Here is a 21,430-nt window from a genome sequence, read left to right on the forward strand (position 1 = left end):
ATACTTGTGTTTTCTGGATTAGTCTTGAAAGCATATTTCCATGGCTGGAGAGGAATATTCTTTCACTGTTTCAATACATATAAGTATTTATTCAGAAAAAAGGAAACAAACATTATTTTGGGGCACCATAACTTGAATTTTATATAATTGTATTTAATAAATCCTGAAGCCAAATTTATTTTTTCCTTCATTTCCTGGTACAATTTTCAATAAGGTTTGGCTCTCAGTGTACCAAACAGTCAGACTAAACATAAAAATAAAACTTAAAAAATTTAAAATTCAAACATTTAAATTTTTTTTTTTTTATTTGAAAACAACCAGGATGATATAATATTACAAATAATATCTTCGCCTTTTTACTGTGTATGTTCAGAAGTAAAAGATTTTTCTGGAAACAAAGAGTCTTTATTCCTATGATGATATAGCCTGACTTGTCTATGATGAAATCCATTCATTCCGTGAGCTGTCATCCGTAAAGTATATATAGGTAATTGCCTCTGCCAGACACAAAGCATCCTCCTCACCTCAAAACATCAAACAGCTGCTGTAGCGGATATGCTTCAGGATATGCATGGCGGCTCTCTGTACATGTAAGACGATTCATTCTGCAAAATAAGAAGTTCTTTGTTAACACAACCTGTTGTAAAAATTTGAAATACAATTACGCTGGTCTTAATATTTAATATCTTAATAGCTGACAGGGTATGTTTGTTGGTTGACAATATTCCAGCTGTATGGGGGCGGTCTGTAAATAACCTGGAACAGATAATCCAGTGATCAACAGTATGAACATTGATCTATTCAATTGAGATACGATGACATGTGTCAACCAAGTCAGTGAGCTTAAGATGAATATGTGCCAGTTAAGACCACTGTGACTTAAGATGAATATTGAAGCACATGAGGTGAGGTGAGGTGAAATTGGGTTTAACGTCGTGTGCTTGAGAATATTTTGCTCATATGACGACATGCATGTGTGTGTATGTGTGTGTGCGGCTGCTTGTACTAGCCCAGACTGAAGCTGGTTTTATAGTGCTAGCTCACTGAGATACCATGCCGCAGTGAAGCATGAATACTCAGACACATTATACTGACTCCGAGCCGACCAGTCCTAATGCCGAGCGCCAGGCAGGGACCAACAAGTACCATGTTTTAACGTCTTGGTATGGCGCGGTCGGGGATCTAACCCGCGACCTTCCGCTCTCCGGGCGGACGCTCTAACCACTACACCACGGAGGCGTCACATTTTCATGTGAAATCTTTGCACATGCAACAAGCCATGCAACAAAAGGTTGTCTTATCGATTTCACAGTATCAGGGTTACATGAAAAAAAGGATTTATATTCCAGATTTATGGGAACATTTTAATTGTTATTTATTCAAACATTCTGGAATACCTATAGAATACAGATTATCTATCTGTTCACTGGATGCTGTTGAAATGGCAGCATACAGCAGCATGTGACAGTATTTCAAAATAGGTTGGCGACATTAAATTGCGATCACATTTGTTCATCCAGCAGAAAATGGGTACCCAGTGGGAAAAAATTATGTGACTATAACCCTCTAGCGCCTAACAAGCAGCTTGGTTTATCTGGGGTAATAATAATAAGATTGTTTTGAGCCGACCAGTCCTTGTTGTACCCATTAATGCCGAGCGCCAGGTAGAGACCAAAACAAGTACCATATTTTAACGTCTTTTTGGTATGACGCGGTCGGAGATCGAAACCGTGACCTTCCGCTCTCCAGGCGGACGCTCTAACCACTACACCACGGAGGCGGTATGTAGCATATGGTGTACTGTTATGACAATCAGCTTGGGCCTTAGACATGCTCATATTTAAATAGCAGAAAAACAATTTTTTCAGAACTGATACTTCATTTTGTTTTTTTGCTGTTAACTGTTGTACTCAGCAACATTCCAGCTATATGGCAGCGGTCTGTATATAACCAAATCTGGTCCAACAGATCTAGTGATCAACAGCATGAGCATCGATCTACATAATTGGGATACGATGACATGTACCGCCCGATCCTATTAGTCATCTCTTGCGACAAGAATGGATTCCAATTCTATCTCTATATAACTTTTAAGACATAAATATACAATCTGAAAATGTATTTACACAGTTCTGTCAGTGGACTAATGCTTACTCTGTGAATATATATAATTTTGATTGTAACAAATATACCCATTTAAATTGAAAAGGAGCCCCAGTCAGTTTGGAGGGGAATCTAGACTTGCTTCATTTAGGGGTTTGGCATTGCAGGGAGTGCTAGGTATTTGAGAAAATATTGTGGTTCAAGGACTGTGAGACAGACTATTCTATCAGTCACTGCCTTAATTTGTTTTTAATTTTTGCAATATGCCAGTTCTTTCTGAAAATAAATTGTCCCACTTAAACTATCTTCGATATACCTAAGAAGTATTTTGAAATGAAATTTATTCTTTTAAATAAAAGAAATATACATAGATGATATTAGAATAGATGAGTGTGTTGTTTTGTTCAGCAAGATTCCACCTACCTCATGACAGTCTGTATGTAGATATTAGGGCGAGGACGGGTAACCCGGATACCCGGGACGGGTGGGTAATGAGCTAGACCCGGGTACCCGTCTCAATACCCGGACCCGTTATGATCATGTGACTAATAGATTAAACAATGTAATATGTTATTCTTTCATGATTAAAAGACTGTATTGTCTTTCAAGATTAAAAATTATTTACAGTTACCTGTTTTGAATATAACACATGATTAAGATATTGAAAAACTTGAAATTTTAGCCCCTGAGTTGAAGAATATTTTGCCATTTCTTACAAATTTGATGTCAGGAATTAACATAACGGGTATCCGGGTAGGGTAGGGGAATAGGAGATGGCGTACCCGGGTAGAAAATTTGGACCCGTCCCAGCCCTAGTAAATATTTTCGCACCAAACATACCACTTTCTAAAGGCATAAGTAGAACTCCAAACTGTCGAGTCATGGTGACGAGCTGAAAATGCTCATTAAGTCTGAGTAAACATGGTGGGGCCACGATACAATACCTATCTTGATATTATGGATGAGGTTCGGTTTGTTTCCCAATACAGTACTATTATTTCATAAGTTGATAGTTTTCCTTTTTGTCTCTGAATCATTTGTTTCTAACTGTCAGGGAGAAAAGATGGAATATTGTAGTGGATAAACATTAGGCTTGGGGACACTGTCAGTGTTGTGCTATTTATAGCCCACTGGGGAAATACTAGAGAATTTGCATAAGTTGGCCTCAGACCACAGTTACCTCCCCTTAACTTTTACCATGACCCGGAAGGAAAATAGGAGAATATAGTGCCTTGTTTAAATGGGCTGTTCTGTGTGTGCTAATTTTTAGGGTGACTTGTGATAGCTTAATTGAAGGTAAGAGATTGTACTATACTGCAAATTTTTTTGGTTTACAATCTATACATGGTATTGACAAAATGACACCAGCCTTCCATGATTTGACCCCAAGTTCAAGGCTGTTTAGTGTGTTTCGGCTCTGAAACTTCCGGTGACCATTGTTTACAGTGGATACAGCCAAATTGACATGGTCGATCCAGGCCGATATTTTGCTGGTTAAGTGACAAGTGGCAGGTTGGTCAGCATGCAACAAGAGAACAGCCTACGACCAATATTAATTATGGTGGACTGGCATGTCACTGTAGGTAGCAAAGAAGGAAAATATTTGGGGTCTGAGGCCAATTGGTTGTTGTGCAGTGTTTGTTTGGATTCACATTTTCACATCAACATAACTTGTAATGTATCATATGCACTGCGATACAAGGGTTGTAATTTGATGTATTGTCTTGTAAGCCTCATGATGCAATACAATATTGTATTGCCGTTTTGTTTTCACTATAGTCTGTTTGCAGTGAAAACGTACCGATGAATTTCACTCTAAACAAAAAAGTAAATTGATTAAAGCGAAATTAAGATTGCGAATCCTCATAATTTTACCTTGCCAAATGAACATTTAAATCTCAGAATTTTATTCAACTTAGGATAAAGGTTGTTTAACAAACGATCATAGTTTCAAATCGCTATTATTAGTTTGTATTACAAGGGGGTATGCACATTAGATGAAACACCGAGAACAAGTAGGGCTGGTCTAAGCTAACGCTTATCACGTACAGCACGTGCATTTGTTTCACTGTTCCATCTACTGCGCTTAGCCCCTTGTAATACAAACAAATAATATCGATTTGAATCTATGATCGTTTGTTAAACAACTTTTATCCTAAGTTGAATAAAAATCTGAGATTTAAATGTTCATTTGGCAAGGTAAAATTATGAGGATTCGCAATCTTAATTTCACTTAATTTGGTTTACTTCTTTGTTTAAAGTGAAATTCATCGGTACGTTTTCACTGCAAACAGACTATAGACTGAGTGAGTATGGTTTTACGCCGCTTTTAGCAATATTCCAGCAATATCACGGCGGGAGACACCAGAAATGGGCTTCACACATTGTACCCATGTACAGAATCGAACCCAGGTCTTCGGCGTGACGAGCGAATGCTTTAACCACTAGGCTACATCACCGCTCCTACCCTACTAGAATAAAGCTCAAGTAAATCAGGTTGTGGCTATTTATCACTATGGTGAAACCAATTAACAAGGTTACGGTACAGACAAACCCAGAATGATGGTGAATTTGGGATCGAAACCTGAATCATAGTTTCATGTCTAAGGGACACAACACCACAAATTGTGTCGTCAACTTAGACTGGGAACCACTTCTTCTCCATGGGGCAGTGTTGGGAATTGGCTTAAATCTCATAATTGATGATTGGTTCATTACAACCAATCAATCATCGAAAATAATTGGTTAGCGTCATTTATCAAATTTTCCTGGTTATGTTTGTTAATGCACACAAAATAAAAGAAAAAACATGTAGTTCTCGTTTTTTTGCAAATTGCACAAAATGCATTTGCAAATTTCACATCTTTAAAGGATGACTAGTATGTTAGGAACATGAACTTCATGGAGCCTTTAAAATAAATTCAATCATGAATTGGAAGAGCTTGTAGTGCTAATGAAATGTAACCATGGTAACAGACAAAACCAACCTTGTGAAAAATATTGTTATTGCAAACAAGTGTTCCAAAATTGTTTGTGTTGATTATGAGAAAACATGATCAATTGCTAGGTCATTTTGTCATTGCAACCAATCTTCGATTATTTCAATTAATCGGACCCCCACTACCATGAGGTCACCTTGACCTTAATGTTTGTTGACCTAATTGGAGCACAGCCCTCATAAATATTTTCATAATGTTTTCATAGTCCTAATACAGACAGGAACTTCACAATACTCCTTCACAGTGTACAATGGTTCTCTGGGTTAGGACACATTTAATGGCCAGCCCGGGGCAGACACCCTGATCAATCAAACTGGTCTACCATGTTTCTCATGGCTATTTTGAACCTTCAAGTCTAGAGGATCAGGTCCTACAAGGACGAAACATACAGACAGACGTTTATTCAGAAACGCGATGATATATAGGCCTTCTTAAGACTTGACATCTTAAAAATATTTACAGTTGATGAAAACATGGTATGAACTTTATATGGTGTATCCAAATGCACAAGATTAGCCGTTTGTTTTAAATTTCATTTGCAAGTTTTGGACTTCCGATACGTCTGATTAAATTTAAATTGCTAAAACTAATAGAAACGGCCAATTTAAAAAAACTGTAACTTAAAGTGAATATTGTAGCATATGGTTTACTGTTATGACAATCAGGTAGGGCTAAATACATGCTCATGTTTAAATAGTAGAAAAACAACATTGCTTCATGAAAACTTCTATATACTTGCCTTTTCAATCATTTCCCAATTATATTTTGTTTTATTATGTACAGCGCACTCAACAATATTCCAGCTATATGGCAGCGGTCTGTAAATAATTGAGTTTGGTCCAAACAGATCTAGAGATCAACAGCATGAGCATTGATTTATGCAAATGCGATATGACGACACGTGCCATCCAAGTCAGCGAGCCTAACCCCCTGATCCCGTTAGTAAGCATGGCTTGCTGAAGACCAATTCTAGCCCGGATCTTTGTAGGTTTCCACTTATCCAATTTGACTTGCAAGAAGTCTCAAACATGCAATACGATTGCTGAAACATTTTGTTATTCTCATACATACAAACACGACTAACAGCATTCAAGGTGATTTGGAAAGGAATTCATGATTCCTTGAATTATTCCGTGGGCAGAAAAGAAAACCTATCATCATGTGTCTGGTTTATAACCCTGGCTGTTAATAAGGTCAGTATTTCATGGCAGCAAGAAAGACAAGAGTTGGTACAGTTTAAATATATACATTTTCCAGTTTTCATCACCAGCGTTGAATAGCGCTGTGGTGATGAAAACTGAAAAATAATAAAGGAATGCTTGAACTTTCCTTTGATCCTTTATTAGTTTCTCTCAGTATACTATCCCTCTCCTCTCCCCAATCATACATTACATTTCAATGTCAGCAGACATAAAGTGTGCATAGAGTAATTGCTATTTCTACTACAGCTGACCCGTGAAGATCTGGGTTAGAATGAACCTTCAGTAACTCATGCGTGTCTAAAGAGGCAACTAACGGGATCGGGTGGTCAGGCTCGCTGGCTTGGTTGACACATGTCATCGGTTCCCAATTGCGCTGATCGATGCTCATGCTATTGATCACTGGATTGTCTGGTCCAGACTCAATTATTTACAGACCGCCACCATACAGCTGAATATTGCTGAGTGCGGCGTAAAACTAAACTCACTCACTCACTCTATTACGGCTTATTACATATCATTGTTAATAAACACGTTCTAAACAAAGAGGGTAAAAAAATACCAAAGGCATGGAAACAGGTTAATTACAATCTGATTAAGCAAGAAATCTTGTAGTTTTATAGTATCTATGTTTTTCTTGCTGGACTAGCAAACAAATACGTTCAACTTTTATCAATTAATTGTTCAAAGCTTCATTTTGTTACCATAATTACAGCATTAGTGAATTGTTAGTTTTCCCTTTGAATCCAAATAATACGCTTTCATAACTACAATGAACTCTGCCTTCAGTATAGGTCCCATGTCAATCTGACAGTTTGGTTGTGATAATTACATAATGCATTGTGACATACATCCCTCACAAAAATCTACACAATCAATAACAACATTCTGTATGATACAATCATTTGTTGCATAATGCTACCATTATTATTCCAGCTTGGTACTTTTTCAGAATAACATAGTCTGAAGGAGTTCTTGTACAACCAAAATTGTACAAAATTAAGTTTAATGACAATCATGTTTTTTTATGACTACACAAAACATGAACCGACTGAAAAACTGACAATAAAAGGTCTAAAAAACAACCAGTCTTCAGTCTAGGAAGTCTCTTACAAGTGTCAATATAAGCCACAAACCTTGTCTGTCACCTTTCTGGAGTGAGTGAGTGAGTTGTTTTACGCTACTTTTAGCAATATTCCAGCAATATCACGATGGGGGGACACCACAAATGGGCTTCACACATTGTACCCATCGAACAACAGGGAATCGAATCCGGGTGAGAGAACCCTTTAACCGCCAGGCTACCCCTTCACCCCAACCTCTCTGGAGGAATAATTGCATATTAAACTATTTTGAACATCCGGCACATGGATGACCAGTTACTGTTTTGTTTCCTTTCCAAAATCAAAAGAATACAATTACCACATATACGAAGACCTAATTGTGTGATGATTAAGGTGAATTTGCACTTATTTGATAGCAAAAAGGCATAAAATGTTAATAAAGTCAGTCTGAAATACTAACTGAATTCCAACACAGAGGAATGGAAATTGATCAACCGAAAAGCCCCATAAGCAAACATGTTCCCTGACTGGGTAAACTGGGTCACTGGTAGACGTGTATCTGATTTCAAGACAAGAAAACATCTTATCAAAGGACACAATCAATCGTATTGTGTCGCTACAGATGTGAGATACATATCATTATGCCGTGAAGCATCGATAATTGATGTCAGGGATATCATTAAAGAGATAAAGTACTGCCGACTAAAGGTTATGCACCATCCAATTCTTTCATGTGGCTTTCGTCCATCCATTATGTCTGCAATCATATCAAAGAATCTGATGGTCCATAACTTCGTTGAGTTGTAAACATAAACAGTCACAGATTATTATCATTATGTGTGTGTGTTTGTTGTTTAATGCTGTACTCAGGAATTTTCCACATTTCTGACAATTATGGTGTAGTCTGTAAATAATCAAATCTGGACCAAACAACCATGTGACTGCTGTTGAAAGCAATGATCCAGATTTCTGACCATTATGGTGTAGTCTGTAAATAATCAAGTCTGGACCAAACAATCCCATGACTGCTGTTGAAAGCAATGATTCAGATATCTGACCATTATGGTGTAGCCTGTACACAATCAAGTCTGGACCAAACAATCCCATGACTCCTATAGTAAGCAATGACCTAATTTCTGACCATTATGGTGTAGCCTGTACACAATCAAGTCTGGACCAAACAATCCCATGACTGCTATTGTAAGCAATGACCTAATTTCTGACCATTATGGTGTAGCCTGTACACAATCAAGTCTGGACCAAACAATCCCATGACTCCTATAGTAAGCAATGACCTAATTTCTGACCATTATGGTGTAGCCTGTACACAATCAAGTCTGGACCAAACAATCCCATGACTCCTATAGTAAGCAATGACCTAATTTCTGACCATTATGGTGTAGCCTGTACACAATCAAGTCTGGACCAAACAATCCCATGACTGCTATTGTAAACAATGATCCATGCAGTCAGATTATGATGATGTGTATCAACCAGGTCACCTAGACTGACAATCCAATCCCTTTAGTCACCAATGGAGCCAGTTTAGGTACCTTAAGACCATTTCTAGTCCAAAGTACCCACATGTATATGATTGAATTCATTTAAAAAAACAACCAGTCTGTCAGTTACTGTCAACCAATACAACCAGTGTGTCAATTACTGTCAACCAAAACAACAGCTCAGACAACAGAATGTTAATATTGCTCCCAAACCCATGACAGATCAGAGCCTTTACCAAGTTCGACCCAACATTCAAATCCAGACAAAACACACCACGAACACATCCATACAAACTTACTTTGTTCTGTTGAGGGAAAATAAAATGCTCAACATTCCTTTCAGTTGTGCTTGAGTAACTTTGATGTCTGGCCCAAGTCTATATTGAGCCTCAGTCACAGTGAACTCATCACAGCATTCAACAGGTCCCCCCGACGTCATTGTGCAAGTCATCACAGGCTATTTCACGTCAGTTCCCCTTCACCAGTTAACTACAATAGCTGTCTCAGGCGACCACACAATGCCTGGCTAGGAGACGGCTTAATGTACCGTATGAGGCTCAAAGAAGCACTGATCTGGATACCATGGGGGACTTCTCAAAGATTTTTTTTTACTTTTAAAAATGAGCATTGTCTACGTTGCTTCGACTGAACTTTAGCCATATGATGTTCCTCGATGGTGGCAGGTATGACGTAAATCTGTTTTAAAACGAAGCATGGGTATGGTACATACAAACCAAAAAACACAATCCAGGTGAATCTGGGATTCAAAGCTGTCAAAGGTTTGTGGTAGGTTTATAAAACAGAACATGCACATCGGTGCCATCCATGATTACTGAGTGATAGAGTGAGTCAGTTCAAGGCCTCTTTTGGTAATATACCAGTCACGTCAAGGTCAAATATACCAAAAATGGTCTTAACATTTAGGATCTATCATCTAAATCTGAATCTTGTACTGATAAACTAATGGTAAACCTGGAAAATCCCTCACCCCCTTGGGCTCTTAACAGATTGGTGACCTTTTGCTACGACAACATATTGCACAAAATAGGTACTGTTCCATCCCCGAAATAACATCCCCAAAAGAAATGTTTATAAAAAAATATGCAGACTAAGTTGGAATGACTGCATTCCCTATTCCTGTTCATTAAAGGAATTGGAACTATATTCCAACCATCCTTCCCAAGAAGGCCTTGGAACATTAATTAACTTCAAAACTGCAAAGACCACATCGCTTCCTGCATTTTCAACATGTTAAAGGTTCCATGCTAACAGGAAAAATTCAGAGCGGAAAGTCTCAAGTGGTTGTTTTTGACATTTTAAATCGAAATGCCCTTGAAATGATATATAGTCCATGGTCTGATTTCAATCCAAGAACACAATATGAAAAATGTAGGGGTCAGAAGACAGCCCCCTGCCTGAGCATAGTCTTGGAATGTCCTATAAGTATTTCCTTTCGTATCCTTAACACATGACAGCATTTTCACAAAAGGAACATTTATTTTGGGCCCATCATGCTCTGCTAGGTCTGTTTGTATCGGGGATGACATGCCACTCCTTTCAGTGAGATAAACACATGGATTGTGTTAACAATCAACTCTTCATGGTTGACCTAACCTTCAGAAAATTCATGGTTTGGAAATTGTCAAAGATTATGAATCGTATGGCTCTCTGGGAGAATTTGTCAATAAAAATATTAACTGTCTACAGCTCCACTTATTTTCTTGTAGCTATTGTGCATAAATAATATATTGTATATGCGAGTCTCTCGTTCTTGCTTACAGTGACATGTTTATTACTGGTATCTTTAGGATTGACAGATAGTGTGAGAAACACACATATCTCCAGATGGAAAAATAATATCAACTTGTTGCTTGTGCATGAGACACAGATGTTTAAATCTAACCTTAGAAACTCATCCCTTTTAAAAACACCTTAAATTTATAGACATTGTCTTTGTTTCTTCAACAAGGTTATGAAATAATAACTGTCATCATATTGTAATATGGAGATTGGAAAGAGTACATAGATTCAAAGTGAGTGAATGAATCTAATTCACATGTCAGATGTACGTGCGAGCAAAACCTCAGTTGATATCAATGATGATGAGTGAGTTTACTTTTACGCCGCACTCAGCAATATTCCAGCTATAAGACGGTGGTCTGTAAAAAATCGAGTCTGGACCAAACAATCCAGTGATCAACATCATGACCATCGTTCATGATGACCGTACGATGACGTGTCAACCAAGCTAGCGAGCCTGACCACCCAATCCCGTTAGTCACCTCTTACAACAAGCATGGGTTATTGAAGATCAATTCTAGCCCGCTGGATCTTCACGGGTACCAGTGATGATGAACACTGGGATGGTGCTGACAGCCTAGAAATATAATCAAGCCCAATACAAGATTTAAACCCCAAATATAGGTTTCTGTCTCATCTAAAGAAAGCAACTCTGCACAGCTAAGGCCTATAAAGAAAATGTAGTGGTTCCGATTACCCGACCGACCCTTGAATTCTGGTGCCAACCCTAGGTTTTCAGAGGTATGAATAGCAAGCTTTCGGCCATTGTTTTTTCCTGGCACCAATGGACATGGGTCATTCTGATAAAGACAGTCAACATGATGGCCGCAAGCTTGATTCAATAAACAATTACTCATTGATAAATGTGTTATTAGTTCTTACTCTACTTCTAAAAAAAAATGTAAAAAAAAAAAAAAGAATTCCTACCTACCCTAAATTTTAAAGAGGTGTAATTGGAACCACAACATTTTTGGGGGGGACCTAATTGAGAAGACACTAATAGTATCCAAGGAGATAGGTGTCCTGTTCTTTTGATTTTACTTATATATGAGCAAGTTTAGTTTTAAGCCACTTTTAGCAATATTCCAGCAATATCACGGCGGGGGACACCAGAAATGGGCTTTACACATTGTACCCATGTGGGGAATCGAACCCAGGGCAAACGCGTTAACCAATAGGCTACCCAATAGGCTACCCCACCGCTTTAGTATTCAAGGAAATAGATGTCCTGTTCTTTCAATTTTATTTATATATTAATCATGGCGTTGAGCACAATGTGGGGCTAAACCTCAAGTGATGCAGATCTCCACTGCAACCCACAGCATGGGCACTCACAAACCTAACTATTATCAGGACATAGGCGGATCCAGCATGGGGGTGCAGGGGTGCGCAACCCCATATTTGTCCTGAAAGTTTATTAAATGACCATTGAAACTCTCATGCATGCACGCACACACACACAAACACACTTTCTCAAAAAGTTTTTTTTATTTTTTGTTTTGTTGCATTTTTCAACATTTTATACAAACAGTTAACAATGATATTCTACTTTCCAGTATACATGATGAACAATCAAATAGTTTTAGCAGAATAAATCATGACATGATGACTAGAACGTGTAGAAAGCATTGATATTACAACTAATTATTGACGAACACTTTGTTAGCATATAATATTCGAACAGTTTATGTTAAAGAAAACTTGAAAAGATGGCATAATGTTGTTAAACTTATTTCGAAAAATTAGTTCCTTGAAGAGAAATAAGATGATATTTATTGGATCACTGTTTTTATTTGGAAAACCAAGCATTACATGTTTCTTTCCAATTTTGAGTTTTATTTGTGCTTTAGCATGTAGCCAGTTCTCAAGTTTTTTCCATATATGGTTGACCTTGCTACAAGACCAGAATAGGTGGATAGTTGTTTCTATATCTTCAGAGCAAAAACTGCAATTACTAGTGTCTTAATATCCTATCTTTTCTAAGAAATTGTTTGCTGGCAAGATATGGTGTAAAAGTCTCAAAAACTTGTATCCGCCCTTGCAGGATTAACCAAGACTTGAACCCCCTATTATTGGTTCTGACAAGTTCATGGGACAAAACTCTGTACTGCAAAATGCAGTGTTTCAGACTACCTAGTTCCCGGTGCCCATGTGTACTATGAACAGCTTAGGCATATGTATATTTGCTTGTCCATTCCAGTTTGAAAACACAAGCAAATAAATGGATACACAATATAGAACAAAAAGGAACTGTAGCCATGGTAACTTCTTCATAGAAGTCTATATTACAGCTCCTGTCCACAAGGATTTCAGACTTCCCAGGAGCAGCAAACTAGGAAAATATTTACTTATTTTTTGAAAATTCAACTTTTCTTAACTGTTTTACATCATTTAATACTCCATTCAATGTGATGATGTGAACATACTTATATACATCATTTTGCCATTTATTGATGCTCTTTTCAGAGAAATACAAGCCAGGGCTTAGATTTTCGAAGCTCTCTTATCGCTAAGATATTCGTAAGTGCTATACATTAACATTAACTTACAACTATCTTAGCGCTAAGAGAGCTTCGAAAATCTAAGCCCAGGTTATTACATTATTCATAAGTATGTTAACATAAATTTAAAATCCCCATTTAGGAATTTTTGCTGACATTTGCAGCAGACTTTGGGCTGAATATTGGGCCCAAGTTGGTCTAGATTACCTCTTGTTTAGACAAAAGAATGAACAGACTGTCTCGGTCAAACGCTAAGGTTATCTGATGGAACATCATGCGATGATGATGATGATGATGATGATGATGATATTAATATTGATAATAATGTGTGCTGCTGTTTCCACTGCTGTGACCTTGCCGTCGTTTTTAAGCATGTAACATTATACAGAAGGTATCATGCATGCATGGAAGAATTGCTACCATTATGCATCAGAAATACCGATTGACTCAGTGATCAATATATAACTAGGACAGAAACTAACCTTGCAGAACAAAGCAGTTACGTCCTACTAATGACCCACCACACCTGGTTGTTGTGCTTCAGGTATCACAACAATTTATTGCCATGTTCCAACGGAAAATCGTTAAAGCCGATAGAAATGAAGTCAGATTTTTCCTGATATTAATGTGTGATGATAAATTCTACTTCAGTTACGACCTTTCTATGATCTGTTTTGAAGACTTGCAGTACAATTGAGTTGTTTGGTGTAAAGCGTTTTTTTTTTTTAAATACTGTTTTTTCATCATGCTCATGTCTTTATGGACAAGTCAGATCTTGTACTGAATGCATCACATTAAACAATCATTCAATGAATCTCAAATACCACAGCTACATTAGACCCTCAAGAAGGACATGGCATTCAATACCTCTCATACTGTACCCACACCAAACCTTCCCTGATGATACAGTGTTCAATACATCACATACTGTACCCACACCAAACCTTCCCTGATGACATAGTGTTCAATACATCACATACTGTACCCACACCAAACCTTCCCTGATGACATAGTGTTCAATACATCACATACTGTACCCACACCAAACATTCCCTGATGACATAGTGTTCAATACATCACATACTGTACCCACACCAAACCTTCCCTGATGACATAGTGTTCAATACATCACATAATGTACCCCCACCAAACCTTCCCTGATGACTGATGACATTCCTGATGTGTTCAATACATCACATACTGTACCCACACAAAACCTTCCCTGATGACATAGTGTTCAATACATCACATACTGTACCCACACCAAACCTTCCCTGATGACATAGTGTTCAATACATCACATACTGTACCCACACCAAACCTTCCCTGATGACATAGTGTTCAATACATCACATACTGTACCCACACCAAACCTTCCCTGATGACATAGTGTTCAATACATCACATACTGTACCCACACCAAACCTTCCCTGATGACATAGTGTTCAATACATCACATACTGTACCCATACTGATGACATAGTGTTCACCATCAAACTGTACCCACCCCTTCCCTGACATAGTGTTCAATACATCACATACTGTACCCACACCAAACCTTCCTGATGACATAGTGTGACAATGTTCAATACATCACATACTGTACCCACACCAAACCTTCCCTGATGACATAGTGTTCAATACATCACATACTGTACCCACACCAAACCTTCTCTGATGACATAGTGTTCAATACATCACATACTGTACCCACACCAAACCTTCCCTGATGACATAGTGTTCAATACATCACATACTGTACCCACACCAAACCTTCCCTGATGACATAGTGTTCAATACATCACATACTGTACCCACACCAAACCTTCCTGATGACATAGTGTTCAATACATCACATACTGTACCCACACCAAACCTTCCCTGATGACATAGTGTTCAATACATCACATACTGTACCCACACCAAACCTTCCTGATGACATAGTGTTCAATACATCACATACTGTACCCACATACTGTACCCAAACCTTCCTGATGACATAGTGTTCAATACATCACATACTGTACCCACACCAAACCTTCCTGATGACATAGTGTTCAATACATCACATACTGTACCCACACCCTTCCCTGATGACATAGTGTTCAATACATCACATACTGTACCCACACCAAACCTTCCCTGATGACATAGTGTTCAATACATCACATACTGTACCCACACCAAACCTTCCCTGATGACATAGTGTTCAATACATCACATACTGTACCCACATCAAACCTTCCCTGATGACATAGTGTTCAATACATCACATACTGTACCCACACCAAACCTTCCCTGATGACATAGTGTTCAATACATCACATACTGTACCCACACAAAACCTTCCCTGATGACATAGTGTTCAATACATCACATACTGTACCCACACCAAACCTTCCCTGATGACATAGTGTTCAATACATCACATACTGTACCCACACCAAACCTTCCCTGATGACATAGTGTTCAATACATCACATACTGTACCCACACCAAACCTTCCCTGATGACATAGTGTTCAATACATCACATACTGTACCCACACCAAACCTTCTCTGATGACATGGTGTTCAATACATCACATACTGTACCCACACCAAACCTTCCCTGATGACATAGTGTTCAATACATCACATACTGTACCCCCACCAAACCTTCCCTGATGACATAGTGTTCAATACATCACATACTGTACCCACACCAAACCTTCCCTGATGACATAGTGTTCAATACATCACATACTGTACCCACACCAAACCTTCCCTGATGACATAGTGTTCAATACATCACATACTGTACCCACACCAAACCTTCCCTGATGACATAGTGTTCAATACATCACATACTGTATCCACATCAAACCTTCCCTTAGGACATAGTTTTTTCAACATCACACCTTCTCATGACATAGTGTTCAAAAACATACTGTATCCACATCAAACCTTCCCTTAGGACATAGTTTTTTTCCCACATGACAAGCAAAAAAAAAGACTTGCGGAAATATTTTTACACAAAGCAATCATAGTCATGACTTTCTGAAAATAATTGCTGGCATCTGAAGGTAATTTTCAAGTCCATTTAGTCGTAATGGCAATATTCACTCTCAACAAGATGCTACTGATGGTGGCAGAAAACGATCATTTAGATTTTTACCCACATCATTCTAAATGTCTTGTTAAGTTGCTTTCAGAAAAAGGATGAAGAAAGCTTCATCAGATGTGGCAGTTCATATTTGCTGATCGCTATTCAACTAATTGCTGATGTTGTGGTCTGTAACATAACATGAAAGACCCAGCGCAAACAACTCCAGCTCTTCGCTAATATTAATGGCTGTTCGTAAGCATCCTTTAAGTATTGACAATGATGTTTTCCTTAAAACTCATTGACAACACAACATCAATGGAAGAAAATTACATGCACCAATACAAATTGAAGTCTCTGTCCATGTTGTTATACACGTAATGTGAACTGTCAAAACATTAACACTTGGGAATATCCCATAACAAAGTGAGTGAGTTTAGTTTTTTGCTGCGTTTAGCAATATTCCAGCAATATCACAGCGGGGGACACCAGAAATGGGCTTCACACATTGTGCACATGTGGGGAATCAAACCCGGGTCTTCGGCGTGACAAGTGAACGCCCTAACCACTAGGCTACCCCACCGCAACTCCAATAATAGACATATATACTTCCTAGAATCAACAAGGACGACTTCCAGTGAACCAATGAAACATGGTTGGTTTGTTGGTTGTTTAACGCCGCACTCGGCAATATTCAAGCAACATGGTGACAGTCAGTAAATAATCGAGTCTGGACCAGACAATCCAGTGATCAACAGCATGAGCATATCAATCTACGCAATGGGGACACGATGACATGTGTCAGCCAAGTCAGCGAGTCTGACCATCCGATCCCGTTTGTCGTTTCTTACGATAAGCATGGGTAGCTGAAGATTAATTCTAATCCGGATCTTTACGGGGACAATGAAGTATAATATTCTTGAAAACAGTTCTCAATAAGGAGATGAACCCAATGTATTTAGAACTTATTAGGGGTTAAACAGTATGCTCTTACCACGGTATGGTACGTATTGCGGTACAAGGCCTTCGGTTTGGTCCGTTTCAGTATATGAGATATGATCATATGCAGAAAATTGACAATAAGAGCTAAACCTAGATAGATTTTGACAAAAGATTTGATTTGTAGACATTTTAGAAAGGTTCAAAAAGGTTAATAATGAAATGACAGTACGAAAACCGAAAATACCAAATTTTTGGATTGCATTACGGTATACCCAACCGAAGGCAAAATACTGTGGTTCTACTAATACCGCATTACACCGTTAGCCCTACAATTTATAGGTTTCTTTCAAATGTGGATGTGATTTCAAACAGTTACAGGTATTAAACGGTGATATGGATCAGACAAGATGAGTAAACTGAACATAGGAGCAAAGTCCAATTGATACTTATAGTTAGCTTCAACCAAGACTGAACCAAATGAAATGAAGGTCAAGGTCACCAAACCTTTCTTATAGTGTGATGAACCCAGGTACCAAATATGAAAAGAATCTAGTGAACGGTTCTTAAGATATTCCAATTCGTACGTACGTAGACGTGACGGCTTAGTCTCTGAATACTATATTGCCCGCTTTGCGCTAAACGAGCGGCAGGGGATAATTAGGTTTCTGGTCTGTCAAACGATGCAACTCACTGACCCAGCTGGTCATCTAAATATCACTGGGCCTATAATACGATGCCTGCCTCTAGTCAGTCTCACAGTCCCTGAACGACATTATTTCCCCTACAGCCTAGCCCTCCCTGCAATGCTGAAGCTCTGAATGATGCAAGTCTAGATTTCCTTAGGTTCTGAATCTCCCATCTCACTGAGACTCCTTTTCAATATAAATGGGATTATTTGTTTCAGAGACTAAGCGTTTGTCTATCGCTGTCCTCGGAGTAAGACTTTCACGGTATTAACTGTCTGTCTCACAGTTCCTGAACCGTATTGTCTTCCCTTCCACTACTGTTGGAAATTGGTTGAAATCTCACAATTATGAACATTTGGTTCTCTGTTGTTGTTTTTAGAAACTGCACAAATTACATTTGCAAATTTCACATCCAGTGTAAAATGATTCAGTTCCAGTGTAACATAAACTTCCCAGATTCTTTAAGAAATATTCAGTCATGACTTTTCAGAAAGTGAAGTGAGTTTTCTTAGAAATAAACACGCTTTCAGGCCCTGACAACGTCCTAGATATGTTCTATCATCAAGTATTTCAAACTCTATTACAGCGGTTCCAAATGCGTTTGTGTTCGATTATGAGAAAATGTGATCGATTGCTTGGTCATTTGGCCACAGCGACCAATCTTCGACTATTTCAATTAATCGGACCACCACTACCTTCCACACAGCCCTCCCTGCAATGCTAAAGTCCTGAATGAAGCAAGTCAAGATTTCCTCAGGTTCTAAATCTCCCATCCCACCTGGGCTCCTTTTCAATATAAATTGGTTTAATTGTTACTATCAAAATCATATATAATCAGAGACTTAGTGTTAGTCCAGTATGGTGCTGGCAAACGGTATGGTCCTTGAAACACAGTCAGCTTCAAGCAAGAATGAACCAAGTTTCTGGTCTGTCAAAATATGAAACACAGTGACCCAGCTGTAGGGGTGGAAATAACCCATTGCCCGACACCCGAGTCCAGTGGGTTTTTTTGTCGGGCAAGCAAATTTGGATATCACACTGTACCGGTGTCCAGTTGACTTTCCAATATTATTTATGTTGTTTATTTAAAAATTAACAAGAAAACGGACGGTATAGTGGAAAAATTATCAGGGCAAGTGATTTTACATGTGCCACTGTACCGGAGTACACTAAAAGTTTTAAAGTTATTTCCACCCCTGAGCTGGTCCTTTATATTTCAGGATGGTGGGTTAGCCTAGTGGTTAAAGCGTTCGCTCGTCACTCTGAAGACACAGGTTCGATTCCCCACATGGGTACAACATGTGAAGGCAACTTCTGGTGTCCCCAGCTGTGATATTGCTGGAATAGTGTTAAAAGAGGCGTAAAACTAAACTCACTCACATTCCTTTAAATTGCATTGGTTCACTAATACATATCTGCCTCTAATAGGCATCGGGTCATCGGCTTGAACAAATTTAATCTGAAGAATAATGACAATTATTATGGATATACAACATCTTTAATTGTGGAGGTGACGTTTCGACATAGGTTCTAATGTCGTTGTCAAAGCGACATTTGAACCAATGTTGAAACGTTGACAACGACATAAGAACCTATGTCGAAACGTTGCCAAAAGTAAAATGCTTTTAATATTTAGAAGGAATATTACTTTGACTGGTGATGTTATTCTTATTTTTTTCCCCTCCTGCCTTTAGGTTTTCTGAGGACAAAAATCCTTAAAACAAGAAATAAAATTGGTCTGGCCTAATTAAATAAAGAAAAATAGAATTAAAAAACGTGAACACAGACATGTACATCAGTCTCTGGAAACTAAAGAAACATTGAATTCAGGACTCGTTTCTTGAAACAAAATGATTCAGATCAAAAATAGAACCCCAGCACAATGATATGAAAACAACAAAAGATGTTTCCCGGTGTCCTTGTGTATATAGGCTGTTGGCCTTTATGCATGCACTGAACACCATTTCTGTAACAGTGTGGCTGCACAGGCCTTGACCTTTGATGAAATTGACATTCTTAGAGCGATCCATATCTGTAATATCATTTGACACTGAACATGACACATAAAAATTATGCCAATAGAGATTGGATGGAACTACCCAAGTAATCATACAGCACTGTTCTGAAAACAATAAATCCCCAACAATTCATGTATAAAGGAACAGATGGATTATTTGATATATGCCTAATGCATATTATGCATACTAACCAATTTTTAAAACATCTAGAATTTCCAAGTCTTTGAATGGCATTTAGAAGTGATTCGTGTTAGTATACTGTTACAGGGAATCTTGATGTATGTAAATTTCTTTATAATAAGGGACCGTTCACAACTCATGGCTGGGGCTGGGGGTGGGGTGATGTTGATTTTTATGGAGAAGCATGTCCCCCCACTAAAATATATGTACAAAATAAGGGACCCCCCTGCATGTCATGTACAAAATCAATGACGACCCCCTTCCCCTTCCCATAATTTCTAAGCATAATTTTAAACATATTTTTATGTACAAAATTGCTTACCCCTCCCCTAGTAAATGTGCACAAAATTTATGACCCCCCTAGCTCCCCAGACCAAAATGGGTGACCCACCCTCAAAATCATCATCATCCCCCTAGCCATAAATTATAAACGTCCCTGAGGAAGATGTTTCAGGGTATATTTTCCCTCCTTAATCTGAACAAGTGAAATTTAAATCTGATTTATATTCAGACAAGTAAAGATAAAATATCTATTTAAGGAGATTGTAAATAATATTGACTGAGTGAGTTAAAATGTAAAATCAGCATTATTACAGGCAATATCGATGACACATTGACAGCGAGTTTATACACTTTGTAAATAGTAAGCTATTGAGAACAGAATACTGGAGATTAATACAATATCCTTAACATTAAATTCACCTAATAAACAATATACTCTCTTTTTAATCAGCAGATGGGAATATTGTTTGAAAATGACAATTTCACCAATTGATTTATATTCAATTCTAATTTATCACAGCTATGGACTGTTGTATGTACAATAACAATTGTAACCAATTACCTTTTAATTGTATCGATACAAGACAATATAACTCGCTTGTTTCATTTTATGAAAACAACAACAAACAAAACCCACACTTTAAACAACTAAATATGAATAAAACAGCACACCTTATCCAAATAAACTACAAATCACCATCAAGTTTGTGCCTAAAGGATAAAATATGACCACTCAATTATTGTTACTGCCTTTAGATTAAAGTCAAATTTCTTTAAAAGAAACAAAAATTAATTTATCTAGACGGTATACCAACACAAAACCAAAAAACAAGTGGCGACATTGGAAGTCCGAAAGCTGCCGAAATTATCGAGTAGTTTAGAGGGCCCAATCAACAAATTGATACCAACTTCCTGCTTCGAACCAGGTTCCAATCACCTCCCCCCTGTTTTGGGTGATTCCATATTGCGTAATCCAGTATTCCCCTCCTAGCTATGCGATAAAAATGTCTCGGTCACTATTCTTTTAGACTGAAAAAAAACACACAGGCCGGAGTCTCGTGACGTCAATG

At 38.1% G+C, this 21,430-nt stretch overlaps 1 protein-coding gene across 2 annotated transcripts in view; it reads right to left on the reverse strand.

The window, feature by feature from the left end:
• The window catches only part of LOC124284995, a 34,112-nt gene that overhangs the window by 12,136 nt on the left and 546 nt on the right, over positions 1 to 21,430 (reverse strand). Inside the window, exons 1-2 of one of the 2 annotated variants that reach the window (XM_046721136.1) lie at positions 9,167 to 9,191; positions 525 to 605 (exon numbers count right to left, since the gene is read on the reverse strand). The gene's annotated coding sequence lies outside the window, so the exon portion shown is untranslated. Of the gene's footprint in view, positions 1 to 524; positions 606 to 9,166; positions 9,192 to 21,430 lie in introns of those variants that run through there. The other variant, XM_046721135.1, reaches the window with a different exon arrangement.

Source organism: Haliotis rubra, unplaced genomic scaffold (assembly GCF_003918875.1).
Source record: "Haliotis rubra isolate DU_JTF1 unplaced genomic scaffold, ASM391887v1 Scf35, whole genome shotgun sequence".
NCBI lineage: Eukaryota > Metazoa > Mollusca > Gastropoda > Lepetellida > Haliotidae > Haliotis > Haliotis rubra.